Genomic DNA, 17,476 nt, shown 5'->3' with positions numbered 1-17,476 from the left:
CTATACAGTGGAAAGAGCATAGACTTCCACAAAGTTGTCCCCTGGTGACACTGAGGCTGTAAAAACTGTAACCCCCCCCAGTGGGTCAGTTAGTCTAGGGCTGTAACCCGCCTGGCAGGTCAGTTATTCCAGGATCCCGAAGAGGCGCTATCTGAAAAGACATGGGCAGGAAAGAGGAACGAGGCCTAGCAAGATGTGTTGTCAAGGCCTCCATTTATTATTGAAATGGTTGTGGCTTATATAGCCCTTGAATGAGGAATTTGGCTTGGGATGGGGGCAGGGGCATGGCAAGGGCAGGAAGGGATCTTGCAGCAATGGTCACGAGTAGACACACCTAGTGTTCTCTATGCAAGCAGAATCGTTCCTTTTGTGATTGCAACCACAATTCTCTAGATAGTTGGAATGTGGGGCTGGTTCCGCTAACAGCTCTCAAGATAGTTGGGTGTGGGGTGGGCTCCACAAACATCCTCAATGGTCCCTGCTATAATCTTTGGGAAAATGGCTCCTGACAAAAAACAAGGGCTTTGTGTAAAGGGGAATTAACAGCCCTCCACACCAACTGCACTTGGCCTGTCTGTCATAGGCTTTAGAGAGGCCAACCATCACACTGTACTCTTTAGTACAAGATGTGGGTGCCTTTCATTTCTGCTAAGGAACCAAACTGCAATGCAAGGTTGCAGTATATCTATCTTTTTTCTTGGAACTGAAGTATGTACTCATAAGGTACACTTCCAGCCCCTGTGTATGTACTCATAAGGTACACTTCCAGCCCCTGCGTAAGAGATCCTTATGAGTATAAGTTCTGGGAAAGCGGAGGCAAAGGGGATCACTGTAAGGTCAAGAACAGCCCAAGCTATGTAAGTAGATCTGTCCCAACCCTCTCTAAACATAATAGATTTCTGGACCTAGTGGTACATGTCTAATCCCAGCATTGGGGAGGTGGAGACCAGCCTGTTCTCAAGATCCTTGCTTTAAAAAGGTGTCGGCACTTGGAAGGCCGAGGCAGGAGTATTAGGAGTTTGAGGCCAGTCTGGTTTTAAAAAACTGCTTGTGTGTATCTGTCTAGACATGGTTTAGGGGATTAAAGCACTGGTTGCTTTTCCAGAGGTTCAGGGTTCAATTTCCTGTACCCATATGGAAGCTAACAATACCTGTAACTCCTGTTGTAGAGACTCTGATACCTCTGACCTCAACAGGTATCAGGCATGGTTGTACAGTCTCCATGCACATAAAGTGAAAATCTTAAAATTACTGGTCATGGTAGTACTTGAGAGATGGAGGCGGGAGAACCACATGAGACAAAAGATACTATTCATACAATTGGAGATGAGTAAGGTGCAAGAGTATAAGTGTGGATACAGAACATATTAGATGAATTAATAACCTATTCAATGGAGGACATGGAGCAGACACACAGGATGTGGGGAAGGAAATTGCTGGTCTATCCATGGCAGTGATGGACATGACACTGAGCATGCACAAAGAGAACAAGCGTAAGTGACTGCTCACATCAACCTATCTTCCCCACATATCTAATGTAGTCGACGGTGGTACACACCTTTAATCCCAGCACTCAAAGCAGAGACCAGCCAAGGCTACACAGAAAATTCTTGTCTCCAAAGAAAAGGTCTTTTTTTTTTAAAAAAAAAAATAAAAAATTAAGTTTCTTGGCAAGATCTTCCTCTGTAGCCTGGGCTACCTAGAACTTGAATCCTGTCTCAGCCTCTAGAACCTTGGGATTGCAGGCACGTACCACAATACCTAACCAAAGTTTTGGTGTTTGTGAACATTGGCTTGAAACTAGGCAGTCTCGTGACCTTAGCAGTGCTGTATATAATAAACCAAAAACTGGCTGATCTCACTGTAACTAACTGAAGGAAGGTGCAGATAGCCTAACACCTATCCATGCTCTCCCCGGCTATGTTTACATGTCTTTTCAACAAATGTGTGTGTATGAGAGAGGCAGAGGGGAGGGAGGGAGGGGAGAAAGACTGGGCATGTGAGTGCTGTGCATACGGAAACTAGAGGACAACTTTGAAGAGTCTTTTCTTCCACTGTGGGTTCCAGGGATCAAATTCAGGTCATCAGGTATGCAGACAAGTGCTTTCACCATCTGAGACATGTTGCTAATAAGCCTGAAGGCTTCCAGGTATTTTTTATTTATTTATTTATTAAGGATTTCTGCCTCCTCCCCGCAACCGCTTCCCATTTCCCTCCCCCTCCCCCGATCAAGTCCCCCTCCCTCATCAGATCGAGGAGCAATCAGGGTTCCCTGACCTGTGGGAAGCCCAAGGACCGCCCACCTCTATCCAGGTCTAGTAAGGTGAGCATCCAAACTGCCTAGACTCCCCCAAAGCCAGTACGTGCAGTAGGATCAAAAACCCACTGCGATTGTTCTTGAGATCTCAATATTCCTCATTGTCCGCTATGTTCAGCTAGTCCGGATTTATCCCATGCTTTTTCAGACCTAGGCCAGCTGGCCTTGGTGAGTTCCCGATAGAACATCCCCATTGTCTCAGTGTGTGGGTGCACCCCTCGCGGTCCTGAGTTCCTTGCTCGTGCTCCGTCTCCTTCTGCTCCTGATTTGGACCTTGAGATTTCTGTCCGGTGCTCCCATGTGGGTCTCTGTCTCTGTCTCCTTTCATCGCCTGATGAAGGTTAATATTCATGAGGATGCCTATGTGTTTGTCTTTGGATTCACCTTCTTATTTAGCTTCTCTAGGAACATGAATTATAAGCTCAATGTCCTTTATTTATGGCTATAAACCAAATATGAGTGAATACATCCCATGTTCCTCTTTTTGGGTCTGGCTTACCTCACTCAGGATAGTGTTTTCTATTTCCATCCATTTGTATGCAAAATTCAAGAAGTCCTTGTTTTTTACTGCTGAGTAATACTCTAATATGTATATATTCCATACCTTCTTCATCCATTCTTCCATTGAAGGGCATCTCGGTTGTTTCCAGGTTCTGGCTATTACAAACAATGCTGCCATGAACATAGTTGAGCATATACTTCCAGGTATTTTATAGGTATGGGTTGTCTGTCTTCTACAGAACCCTCTTGCTTCCTTGTTTTACATATTTAATAAAGGTATATAAGTATTAAGACTAAAAAATAGTTGCAGAACAAATTATTCATGTCATCCAGCCTTGATGGGAGCAAAAGTTCTTTCAACCATTTGGCATTTTCAAACATACGTTTTGGGGGAACCTCTCTCCTCCTCCACCCCATTTCCACACAAACTCTTCCAGCAAAAGTATTCCCCTTTTCATGTTGTATTTTTATTGCCCTCCTTACCCTACTCTTTTTTTTTTTTTTTATTTTTCGAGACAGGGTTTCTCCGTAGCTTTTTTGGTTCCTGTCCTGGAACTAGCTCTTGTAGACCAGGCTGGCCTCGAACTCACAGAGATCCGCCTGCCTCCGCCTCCCGAGTGCTGGGATTAAAGGCGTGCGCCACCACCGCCCGGCTCTCCTTACCCTACTCTTAAAACCTTTTTCCCCTCTAGATCCCTTTTTGGTTCTCTGGTATTTAGAGTCACTTCCACATAAACATACATAAACTTGAAGCAAAGTTCATGTATGAAATGTAACATGCTATGTTTGTCTTTCTGAGCCAGGACCTTAGATTTTTCACTGGGCCTGTGTTTTGAGCAGCTCTACTATGAAACTACATGCCTGTGCAGATCATCTTTAAGAATTGACAAATGTAAGATTCATAAATCTACTGGCAAGACTGAATTGATTTGTAATGTCTCCAAATCTACAGTTTAGATGCATTTGAAACATTCTTACAGGGCTAAAGAGTTGGCTTAGCAGTTTAGAACACTGATTGCTCTTCCAGAGGAACTGGGTTTGATTCTCAGCAATCATGTGGCAGCTCAGCTCACAGCTGTCCTTAACTCCAGGTTTTAACATCCTCACACAGACATACATATAGGCATAACACCAATGTACATAAAAAATAAAACCATTCTTTGTGGGATGTCATTTTTTTAATAATTTATTTAACTTTATTTTATGTGGATTGGTATGAAGGTATCATGTCCCCTGGAGCTGGAGTTAGACAGTTGTGAACTGCTATGTGGGTGCTGGGAAATGAACCCAGGTCCTCTGGAAGAACTGCCAGTGCTCTTAACCCACTAGCCATCTCTCCAGCTTGGGATGTCATTTTTTAATTACTGTGGAGATAACACAATGTGGCCAACATGGTGTTCTCTGGGCCTTCTGAAGTTCTCTAGGAACAATCCTCTGAGCTAAGTTGTGGGCATGTAAACAGAATGGGGGAAAACAGGACCCCCTTTCTTTTCTTTTTGCCTTTCCTGTGAGACACTAAACATTTTCAATAGTTCCTAGGAGATGTCACTACAGCCCTCCTCAGTCCAGTAACAAGGATAGGTGAACTACAAAAATGCCAAGTGTTGCTTTAGAATTACTGATTTTGAGGGTAGGGATGCACTTCAGTTGATGGACGGCTTGCCTAGCATGCCAGAGTCCCTGGGTTGACCTCTAGCCGGATAAAGCTGAGTGAGGTGGGCATGTGAGGACCAGGGAGGGAGTCAAGGTTATCCTTGGTTACAGAAAGTTTGAGACTGGCCTAGGCTACATTCCTTTTTCAAACCTAAAACAAAAAGAATTAGTAATTTTGAAATGAAAGAACTGTATTAACTGTATTAAAGAGAGCTAATGCTGGGCAAAATTTATGTCAAAAATTTTTTATGGGTCAATATAAGATTTTTTTTATAAGGTTTTCTCTTTTGTATGTAGGGTTTTGTGTATCTGTATATCGGTATGGACACAAGGACAGATGCTGGAGGAGGCCAAAGGCATTTAGATTGTGTGTATGTGGGTTAGATTGTGTATATGTGGGTCAGATTGTTTGTATGTGGGTCAGATTGTGTGTATGTGGGTCAGTTTGTGTGTATGTGGGTCAGATTGTGTGTATGTGGGAAGGGTGGTAATATCCACTTGAGTGCAGGTGCCTGAAGAAGCCAGAAGGAATTAGATGTCACTAGAGTTGGAATTATAGGTGATTATAAGCCACATGATGTGGGTGCTAGGAACCAAACTTGGATCCTCTGATAGAGCAGCAAGTGCCCTTAACCACTGAACTGAAAGGCCCGGATAAATCCAAACCCCTCAAGCAGAAAAAATAAAGCCAAAAATCTAAGCAGGGAGAAAAGAATCAAAAATCTAGGTTAGCTGGTTCAGTGACTGTGTTCCAGGAACTAGCTGACCATAAAGTTAGATTATAATCTTGAGAAACAGGGAGTTACCCCCTTGAGATTATCACTGGTATTTTTGGAATTTTCCAATGATGCCCTCCCTACCCCCTTTGGGTTATTGGGTTATGGTTTCTTCCCTTAAATACCCCTTCTCCCAGCTACTCAGGGTCGAACTCTACCCCTGTGTGGGAAATGAGTTTCAGCCCCAGTGCATTGGTTTCTGTCCTGTCAATAAACTTCATGTGATTTCAGCAAGGACGTCTCTCGAGTTCCTGGGGGGAAGACTTGAGTGAGAGTCTCCCTACTCTGGGGGTCTTTCAGAACCATTTCCCCAGTCCCAGTACCAGATTTTGTTTGGAAGAAAATAAAAAAGATGGTTTCCCTAAGAACATTTAAATGTATTCTTGAAAGCTTGGCTACTTGGATTTGTGGAACTTGCAACAGAGTGCTAGAATTTGTGTGTATGTGTGTGTTAGTGGTATAACATTTGTGTTTTAATAAAACTTGCCTGAAGGTCAGTGCAAAGCAGTCTTACTTGTAATGATTTCAGCTACATAAGGCTGATACTTCCAGGTTCTAGGGGTCATGCAGGTGCAGACAAGCCCTCAGGCAGAAGAGCCTAATGGCCCCTGGGGATGTTAAAGCCCCCCCCCCCCATGACCCACATGAGGCATGGATTACATAACCCACCTATGACTCAGTTAAGCCCTTGCGTGCATGCGTGAGCCTTGTCATTTGCCTATGCCACATCAACCCCCTGTGCATGCGCTAGGCAGCTTTTAAAAGCTGGATGCGCCATCTTTTTCTCTCTGCACACTGACTTACCCAGGCCTATACACGCCTCCTCTAATAAACTCCTAAGTGGGTTTGTTGCATGTCCCGTGTTTCCTTCTCACTTGCACTAGTAATTTCAATACTAGTCAGCCATACAGGTCAGGCAGTGGTGGCATACAACTTTAATCCCAGCAGCTACACTAGTCAGCCACAGCAGCCCGATAGTGGTGGTACATGGCTTTAATCACAGCACTAGAGAGGAATATAAAACAGGATGAGGAACTCTCAATCTGAAGATTTCATAGAGCTAAGAGCTCTCTAGTGGCTTGGCTGCTTTGCTTTTCTGATCTTCAGGTTGAGCCCAAATATCTGCCTCTGGGTTTTTATTATTCGTGATACAATGTGCTGTGGTGTGTGTGTGTGTGTGTGTGTGTGTGTTTGTGTGTGTGTGTGTGCTTTCCCTCCCAAACAGCTCACTTTTTCCCTCTCCCTGAAGATCTGCTCTATTTCCACTGTTGACCTGTTGACTTTCTTGTTTGAGGGATGTTTCTAGAAGGCACCACTCACCCTAAAAGAGAGGTGTGAGCATTTTGTCCCAGGTTTCCTTTATGATTATAATTGTCACATGGTCTTACATCAGGTTGCCTCACGCCTGCCCAATAAGTGCATGTGAAAGGAATCTGAATTGCCTGGGGGACAATGAGTCTTTAAAATGCAAATTTCAAGGTGAATGGGAAGTTGTGCACCCCTGCTGTTTTGGAGGTCTTGGGATGCTTGTTTTTTTTTTTTTTTTTGGAAAAACATGGAGTATTGTAACCCATTTTCATGATTCTTAGAGGAATACTGGTGCTGCTGCAGAAGGAAGCATGTGTTTCAGCTCTCCTGTCATATGTGAGATGCACTGTTCCCAGATTTCAGGGGGTGTGGAAGGACCAGAATGTAGAAGGCAAAAGGAATTTGACATCAGACTGAAGCCAGGCTTCCCACTGCAGACTGCTTTTAACATGAATGTAGGAGCCACTAGATGGCAGCTTAGAACTATAACATGACAGGGCGTTCCAAATCCAGTAGTTTTGGAGTCAGTGGACAAGGAAGGAAAGAGTACAGTTTATGTCTGTACTTGTAGCATCTCTCATCTTGTTTTCTCTGTGGAACAGTATAACACAAATCCACACCTAAACACACACACACACACACACACACACACACACACACGCACACACACACAGCCTCATGCATTGCACACTGTTATGGCCAGATCATGGAGTCCCCCAAAAACCAACTAGGAAACCAAGTCCTATACATGTAATAGCAAAGAGCCTTTATTCTTATTTAAGTTTGAACTCGGACTCTCCATGTGTCCAACATTTTGGCATGATCAGAGAGCTTTGAGCTCAGTGGGGGTGGGGTTTTTTATAATAGCAGAGGCTGGGGTGAGGGATTTATAAGGTTCAGTGAATTACACACCTATCTAATACGCTTTTACAGGCTAGTTAACCTTTCAGTTTCTACCTAAGGTAGTTGCCTTCAAACTTCAGAGCTCTTTATAAAAGTGTATAGTTTTGGAGCTTTATCTGTAATTCATGACAATGTATACCCTCCATTGGTAAGAAGGGAAACTAGTATTTTCTTTCGTGATTCACACACAACAGGTGTTCAGTAGATGTTGGCTGCCTGAATGGAAGGAAAATGGAGAAAAGGTATCTGGAAGTGGGAGGTGAGGGACTGGTGGCAGTGGAGAAAAGGTATCTGGAAGTGGGAAGTGAGGGACTGGTGGCAGAATGAAAATGCAACACAATGTGGAGGGTCACAGAGGGCAAGAGAAGGGAAAAGAACATGCCTGCACCTCGTGCTCTTCTCAGAGCACACCTGCTACATTCATGAAATCCAAGGGCCTTTCACCAGCTTCTTATTAATCTTTGTTTATTTGTATGAGGCATGGTCTCATAAGGGCTGGTCACAAATTCTCTATGTAGTCAAAAATGACCTAGACCTCTCAATTGGATCCTCCCACTTCTACTTATCCATGCTGGGATTTACAGGCATATACTCCAGGCTTTTATGTTAGTAAGTAGATAGACAACTACACATCCAACTTGAATGGCAAAAATAAATGCTATGGAATCTCAGAGGGAGGAAGCCTTCATAGAAGGGTGAAGGCGTGAGTCTCAAAACAGTCCCATACCAATTTGGAATTACGATTAATAAAAGGGTTATTTATTTAAAGGGAAAAAACTTACAGATCACCATCCTAGACAACAGCCCTCTGCACAACCAGGAAAGGAGTATAGTAGCTGGAAGTGGAGCCAGAAGCAAGAGAGAGAGAGTGCATGGCTACTGCTTCTTTCTAAAGCAAAAGAGACCATGCCCAAGTGGGTTGGTATCTTAAAGGCTATTGGCTGAAGGAGCGGAAGGAGCTCCCACAGCACCTCCCCCTTTTGTTTAAGTAAGAGAGTTCTAAACCCAATACAAAACTATATACACTAGAAACAGATATTAAGTGTAAGATTAGCATTGAAATCAGCATAAACAATATTAAGCAAGAAACATATGCTAAATATTTTAATAAACGTTCTATCCTATGGATTCTAAGTCTTGTGTTGGAGATTGCTTGACTAAATCATAAGAGGATGGTAACTATGACTATCTAATCTTCAACCCTATTGAAGGCCTGAGAAGGGAGATAATATTACTTGAGCAGTCAGGAAATACAATCAAGTAGCTTCCAAAGCGAGCACTATATGACAGATACAATTAGCTACCTGAACAATCACCCAAAGTCTCATTTTGCAACGTTGAAGCAACCAACTTTGGCTATGGCCTAGTGTAATTGACAGACCATTATCAGAGGCAGAAAAATTTTCAAAACCATCTTATCCTGTCTTGGCAAGATTTGACAGTCCTGCTTATCCATTTCCGGATATCATGTAACTTGAGGCATTGTCAGTTCCTTGCCCAAAGGCCAGTTTTGCCAAGAAGAAAATAAGTTCCAAGTGGAGTATCTTTGGTGCTCAACATTCTCTCGGGAATAGATTGGTGCTGTCAGAAGCAGTCATGTCTCATGTCAATAGAACCCTAAGTTATTTAAATGCAATGTTCCATAGAACCTTGAAGTGGTTGAAGATTACCTATCTAGACAGAATATAATCTCTATGTATCTAAAGAACCTAATTGATCTAACTATGTACAGCAAGCATGAACAACTATTGACCTATAATAATTAATACCTATATAACTTAAAGACTAAAACTTCATGTCAGAATATTAAATAACCTATAAACAAATGTGCAACAAATGAGGACAATGACCTCAAAATGTAAACAAACAATATTTAAGTATCTAAGTAGGAGTAATATATAATGCAATATGAAAATATATCCTAAAAGTTGTATCAATATACAAAATGTCCTAAACAGAGATAATCATATATATATATATATATATACAATCTGAAAAAATAACTTTGTATAGGTGTACAAATAAACAAAAGTAACAGATATAATTTGAACTTGTATCAATATACAAAAACTACCAATGTAAATTATCCATGAATAATAGCTCACAAGTATTCACTCTGTTACCCACTATTCCCCACCTTTTTTTTCAACAAACATAATTTTTACCCCAACCCTCTATCTAATACAAGTAATAGTCAATAACCCCTAAACAGTGTTCCCAACCCTATGGACAACCTTTTTGGAAATGGGGGTGTTGTCTTCTAGAATTGCTTCCCACTGTCATGGGGGCGATATTCTCTTAATGGAATCCTGCAAAATAAAGTGATGGTTAAGTTTCAAAATTACTGTCTAGTATAGTTGCAAACAATTTCCAAGCAGTCAATAAATAGGATTTTTTTTCAAAGTTCTTATTTGGAGTCCTGGCCAGAATGTCATGAGAAGGTACACCATTTCAGCAGCTGGTACCCAAATAAAGAAGCAGTCTTATAGAAGTGCTGTCTGCATCATGATGTCATCTCAACTAGGTAGAGTTGTTGCTGTGGGGCCCCATCTTCTTCGTGGAAACTTCAAAGATTACTGCAGGAAAAGAATCTGAGGAAAATCTATTGTTCATCATGGAAAACTTCATATATACATACATTCAATGAAGAATATGATATAGACAAAAAAGGCATGGAGAAAGTAAAAATTTTTCCTAAAGTCTTTCTTCTGTCCCATACCAGATGGCTCCCGATATGAGAAGGAAACTCTGAATGTTCCTTTTAACAACACACTTGGATTTAGAGAAGTACAGAGCCATTGTCCAACTACAAAACCAGCTGAATATATTAATATACATTGTGTATGTGCTCATGTGCATGTGTGTGTGTAAATGTAAGTGTAACCCATACCTGGATTTATAAACCATATTCTGTTTTCTAGATGCTCCTTAGTGGATAGTTATCTTTTCTTCTGTCAACATTCAAACATCCAGGGTCTCTTGAATTTTTGATGATGTGTATTTTCCTGCAAAGATAAAAGCAGAACCCTGCCCTAACCCTTATGAGCTTTGCTTACCACCTGTATGATTGTCACTGTTGTGGATGTGGTATCATTTCTCTTTTTCAAGAGGTTTCTCCTTTTCAGCATGAATCTTTATTAATTTTGATGGTATCTATAATTTTTTTTCTTCTGTGGAAACAAGCGCGAAAACCCTTCCCCAACATAGTACATTTCCCGGTTTCCATTGTGAGGTCAACACATCCTTGGAATATACTGGTTGCTTCAATTCAGAAGTTTTTTCCATTATCCAATGCCTCTTTGCTGCTGTTGTTCCTTTCTCATTAGCATTAAGAAAATTCAAGGTTAATAAAGCATTATTCAATCTATTTCTGGAGGTATTTTCCATCCCTTTCTCTTTGTTCAGTATATCCTTTATAGTACAATTTGACCTTTCTATGACTGCCTGATCTGTAGGATTATTTGGTATACCCGTAATGTGCTTTATATTATAATAAGCAAAAAAACATTTCATTTTCTTAGATCCAATCAATAATTGATCAATTTCTGCATTACCTTGTGCTAGAGGACCAGGCAGACCCATATGGGATCGGATGTGTGTTATGTACATAGGATAAAGCCTATTCCTAATTATGTCTTGCACCTGGATAAACAATGAAGTCAATTCTGTATCATCCGGTATAATTCAGCGGTTTCAATATGCAAGATAACTCTTTCTGCATATTGTGAATCCATAATTATATTAAGAGGTTCTTTAAAATTCCTTAGTACCATAAGAATGCCATATAATTCTCCTGGACAGAATTATAAGGGCTTTGTTCCACCTTACTCAATTCTTCTGATTTGTAACCTGCTTTTCCTGATTTATTTGCATCAGTATAAAATGTACAGGCTCCAGTTATTGGTGCATCATGTACAATTTGAGGAAGAATCCAAGAAGTTCTCTTTATGAGGTTAAGTCTATCACTTTTGGGATAGTTGCTATTAATTTCTCCCAAAAAAAATTAGCACAAGCTCTTTGCCATGATTCATTGTCTTCCCATAACTTTTTTTATTTCATCAGTAATAAAAGGCACTATAATTTTTGCTGGATCTATACCTGCTAGGTGTCGAAGTCTCAGCTTACCTTTTAAAATTAATTCAGAGATTTTTTCCACATAAGTTTTTAATTTTTTTTTTTGGTTTATGTGGTATAAATATCCCTTCTAAATTAATGTCTTCCCTCTGCATTAAAATTCCCATAGGGGAAATTCTGGAAGGCAATATGACTAGGATACAACTAAGATTTGGATTCACCCTATCCACACGTGCCTCCTGTAATTTTTCCTCAACCATTGTCAATATCAAATGGAAAAAAGAAAGCATATTTAACAAGTGATGCTGGCATATCTGGATATCAACATGTAGAAGAATGAGAATAGACCCACATCTATCACCATGCACGAAACTCAAGTCCAAATGGATCAAAGACATCAACATAAAGCCAGCCACACTGAACCTTATAGAAGAGAAAGTGGGAAGTACACTTGAACACATTGGCACAGGGAACCACTTCCCAAATATAACCCCAGCAGCACAGACACTGAGAGAAACAATTAATAAATGGGACCCCGTGAAACTGAAAAGCTTCTGTAAAGCAAAGCACACGGTCAATAAGACAAAACAACAGCCTACAGAATGGGAAAAGATCTTCACTAACCCCACATCAGACAGAGGTCTGATCTCTAAAATATACAAAGAACTCAAGAAATTGGTCATCAAAAGAACACATAATCCAATTTTAAAAAATGGAGTACAGACATAAATAGAGAACTCTCAACAGAGGAATCTAAAATGGCTGAAAGACCCTTAAGGAAGTGTTCAACATCCTTAGTCATCAGAGAAATGCAAATCAAAACAACTCTGAGATTCTATCTTACACCTGTGTAAAATGGCAAAGATCAAAAACACTGATGACAACTTATCCTGGAGAGGTTGTGGGGAAAAGGGAACACTTCTGCATTGCTGATGGGAATGTAAACTGGTACAACCCCTTTGAATGTCAGTGTGGCAGTTTCTCAGAAAATTAGGAAACAACCTTTCTCAAGACCAGTAATACCACTTTTGGGTATATATCCAAAGGATGCTCAATTGTGCCACAAGGACATGTGCTCAACTATGTTCATAGCAGCTTTGTTTGTCATAGCCAGAACCTGGAACAACCAAAATGCCCCCCAACTGACAAATGGATGAGGAAAATGTGGTACATTTACAAAGTGGAGTACTACACAGCAGAAAAAAATAAGAACATCTTGAATTTTGCAGGCTAATGGATGGAGCTAATAAACATTATTTAGAGTGAGGTAGCCCAGACAAAGAAAGACAATTATCACATGTACTCACTCATAGGTGGTTTTTAAACATAAAGCAAGGAAAGCCAGCCTACAAACCACAATCCCAGAGAATTTAGACAACAATGAAGACACTAAGAGAGATTTACATAGATCTAATCTGTATGGAAAGTTAGGGATTCCTTTGGATGGTCTGTTCCTGAGTGGTGCCTGGGTGGTCTTAGTTTGCGGTCTTTTTCAGAGGCAGGTTTTGCCTCAGCGTAAACTACTGAGACTCAGGCTGCAATTGAGCTTGTCATCCTAAACCGGGAGAAGTTCAAGACCACACCTACAGGGTATTTAAACTGCCTCCTCTCCTCTCTGGAGGGTGGGGAGATCATCGAGGAGCCTTTTAATCATTAAACCTGGGCTTTTAATTTTTAATTTGGCTCGATTTGGATTACTGTGTCAGCAGAGAGGCTTAATATCGGGATACAGAAAACTTTCAGTGGGTAATGGAAATTCTAAAATGTATTTGGGCTATGGTTATAAAATCATCAATATGCTGTCATTGTACATTGCACACTTCTAGTGAATTATATGGTATATAAGTTGATTCTTTTTTTTTTAAATATTTATTTATTTATTATGTATACAATACTCTGCGTGCGTGTCTGCAGGCCAGAAGAGGGCACCAAACCCCATCACAGATGGCCGTGAGCCACCACGTGGCCGCCGGGAACCGAACCCACGACCCTTGGAAGAGCAGGCAACGCTCCCAACCACTGAGCCATCTCTCCAGCCCTATAAGTTGATTCTTAATAACAAAATTATCAGAAATAAAACCTCACTTGCCATGGATATCATAGTACTAGAAACAACTTCAAGATATCATCAAAAGTAGTTTAATCATATATAGTTCACCTAACTAATGTTAACCAAACAGTTAAGCACTTTCACAGGTCAAGTACTAAAGATATGCTGGTAGCCCTGGGTGAAGGCACTTGGCTCACACTGGAAGTCAGGAGTGCTCCTTGGAGAAGTTGGTACTTAAGCCAAGAGGTGAAGACTAGTGTTACATTAAAATAATAAAAGGGGCACCAGCGCAAGAAGTCCAATTAGGTCAAATCAAACCAAGTCAAAATGCCCATTGTTTTATTAAGTACAACGGCTCTCGGGTGGCCAAGCGCAGGGCGGGGAGACAGGACAGCGGGGAGCACATGCAAACCCGGAACCATGCGTTTCTCCTCTGGGAATCCACTTAAATACCTTGTGGGAGTGGTCCTCACCCCTGCCCCCAGGGAAGGGTCAGGACCTGGCATGCTAGGATTTGGAGTCCAGAGCAATGCAACTCCCAGACCAGGGGGCTGGGATGGACGCCAGGGGCTGGAGGCTACACTCCAGACTTAACAGGTAGCATGGAGGTATTAAGATGGAGGCCTGAATTGGTGGAGGACACAGATAGCGGCGTCCCAGACTTTTTGGTCTGGGTTGGAAGGTTAATCAACCTGGTTGGGCACGACGCCTGTGCGAAACAGCAGAGCTGTCCGTGGTGATGTGAGTGTGGGGGACCCAGATCTGAGGACCTGAGAGCAGGAGAACTGACCCTGCTTCTTGCCGTAGGCTGTCTTGGGTGAGCTAGTTGAGGGAGTGCTACAGAGCTTGCTCGGGTAGTGCCGATGAGGAAGAGCTGAAGGGTGGACCAACCCAGCTACCATCCATTGTGTCTACAATCATGGACCAGAGACTTGAATGCTCAGCTTGTTTCGTCTTTATTTCCATTTTTTATTCAACTTGGGATCCTAGTCAGTGAAATACCATCTACATTCAGGCTGAGTCTCCCCACTCAGCCCTCTGTGGAAACAATCCCACAGGCATGCCCAAAGTGTGTCTTCTAGGTGATTTCAAATCAAGTGAAAGTCACAGTAAAGATGAACCATCACAGCACCTATAACTTAGCATCACTCTGTCTGCACTGAGCCCTCTATTTCCTACCACCCCACCCAAACCATGCTTCTTTTTTTTTTTTTTTTTTTTTTTTTTTTTTTTTTTTTTTGGTTTTTCGAGACAGGGTTTCTCTGTGGTTTTGGAGCCTGTCCTGGAACTAGCTCTTGTAGACCAGGCTGGTCTCGAACTCACAGAGATCCGCCTGCCTCTGCCTCCTGAGTGCTGGGATTAAAGATGTGCGCCACCACCGCCCGGCTCAAACCATGCTTCTTTTATTTTTTCAAATTTTAGCCAAAAACAATTCAATGCTCCAAAATCAGTCTCCACCCTGATTTCTCTTTCCCCCCCCCTCATAGCTCATGTCCTGTCCAAGCCCCACTGACTACTTATAAAATATTCCCAGGATCCTCTTTGCACTATCCCCATGGCTACTTCCTTGGTGGGAACTAGATCCCCTACAGATTTTTACAATAACAATAACTGCGTTATCCCCATTCACAAATCTTTCAGTATAGTTCCCAATACAGCATCCTTAACAATCCTGACGAAATGTGCTTGTTACTCGCTGTTCAGGATCATCCCGTGGATCTTTATCCCATTGAGAAGAAGCCGAAGTCACAACAATGTCCTCTCTTCACCCCTACTCGGCCCCTCCTGCTGTTATCTTAGGTTCCACAATTACCCATCATCTTTGTCATTCTTTGAGTTATGCTTTCTGCAGGGTGGTCCTGTACGCCTTCCTGTATTCAGAACTCTCTTCCTATACAGTCCCCTGTGCCTGCACCTCAACTTTCCTCTCAATATTCAAACATCATCTTTGTTGTTGATGCTTCCAAGGACAGAGTTTAAAAAAAGCAATTTCCCTAGGAATCATCGGGTTGTCGAGGGAAGCTCTCACAGAGGAAGCATCAAAAGAGCAGTGACCATCCCTGGGCCTGGGGAAGCAGAGAGGAGAGGCTAGGACTCTTAAAGCTTAAGTACCATTTCAAGGGGATCTGGTTGATGCTGTTGTCTCTGAAGGAGCATCGGCAAACCCCAGAGAAACTGCAAACTGGATGCAGCCACCACTGAGGTAAATTGGGGCTGCTTGGTTGGCACTGGCAGGGACAGCCACCCTTCAATTAAGACAGGGATACATTTCATGAAGTCCAGCTTTGAGCTCTTAGTGTGGCTGAGGATGACCTTGAATTTTTTGATTATCCTGCTGTTCTCACCAAGTCTGGGATTCCTGGTGCAGGTTACCATGCCTGGCTAAAATGCCGTACTAATAGTAAATGTTTTCTTGACCATCCCGTTGAAAATTAATTGCACTCCCCAGATATTCCTTATTCCCTTCCTTAACCATGGAGGATATATAATGTGTCAGCTGAGCTCAGCTAGAGTTACATTTGCAGATTCTCCTCCCAGAGTTCCAAGGTTGCACAGGCCCAGAGCATACTGCTTAGGCATGGAAAGCAGACACGAGGGGGCACTTTTTTTTCACACGGAAGACTCAAACAGGGCAGAACGTGGTGGTGTGCCTACGTGTGTGGGTTCACGTCTCACTTCTTGGGTCACCTGCTCGGCGTCCAGCAGTCACTGGACCCACAACTCCTTGTAGCTGACCCCTCTCAGTGTGCCGGTGTCCCGGGCCAGAGTGTGCTCAGCTATGTGATGCAGAGGCTTCTCTCTTGGGGCTCTCTACTGGTCCTCAGCATGGAGGCTAGAAGACTGTGCCATCAGTGTCTCAGCCAGCCCTCCTGGTCTTCAGCTCAGCTGAGGGTTTCCGGGATGCGAAGTTGGGGGCAGGGCACACAGGGTCCTCAGACGGGACTGTTGGGAAGTTTGGTGATAACTGAGCCAGAGCACTGCAGGTCAAGAGCTGACTCGTCTTGGGCTGTGCTCACCCGTAAATAGCCCCTCGTGGTCCTCTTCTGTGTTTGCGCTAACATCTACCTGACTTTTAGATAAATCATTTTAGAATGTAAAAAAATAAAAACTAGCTTCCACCACCTGCTTTTGTAACCTACCTGCCTGGTGTTTTTGCCAACGTATTTACAAGGTACCTTGATTTATGACTCTTCGTTCTGTTACTTTAAGAACTTCATGACACTGTTACCATGATGGAACCTGTGTTCCTGGGCCGTGGTCCTTCTTATTTGGTTCCAGAATAAATTCTCTCTTATCCTCTCTGAGGTGACAGCTACACGTTTGCCCCAACAGTTCCACCCTGGTCCCCTTAATCTCGGCCTGATTATCCGCCTTGCTTACTTCAGGCACCAGCAACACCCACCAAAGAAACAGCCTCCTGCACACAGCTTGTCTAGTCTCTAGAACCGAATAAATGCCTGGATAGAGAGCAGGAAGGTGGGGAGGGGACAATGTACAAGGATGGGGGTGGGGAGGGAGGAAGAGAGAGAGAGAGAGAGAGAGAGAGAGAGAGAGAGAGAGAATATACGTGTGTAAAATGCAGCTTTTGGAAGCTGGGCGGTGCATGCCTTTAATCCCAGCACTCTGGAGGCAGAGGCAGGTGGATCTTTGTGAGTTCGAGGGCAGCCTGGTATACAAGAGCTAGTTTCAGGACAGGCACCAAAGCTACAGAGAAACCCTAAAAAGAAAGAAAGAAAGAAAGAAAGAAAGAAGAAAATGCAGCTTTTGGATGGGGAGGAGTCCTGACTGATAATCATTGCTAGCTTTCTGGTACAGATGTTCTCACCACAGTCAAATTTGGCCCATTTCTATGACATCACTGAGCAGTGAGAGGAGAGAAGAGAGTGAAATGCA

The sequence above is a fragment of the Microtus oregoni genome, unplaced genomic scaffold, assembly GCF_018167655.1.
Source record: "Microtus oregoni isolate MIOR12 unplaced genomic scaffold, Mior012 000011F_ref0000422, whole genome shotgun sequence".
In the NCBI taxonomy this organism is placed as follows: Eukaryota; Metazoa; Chordata; class Mammalia; order Rodentia; family Cricetidae; genus Microtus; species Microtus oregoni.
This window is presented reverse-complemented; position numbering follows the sequence as displayed.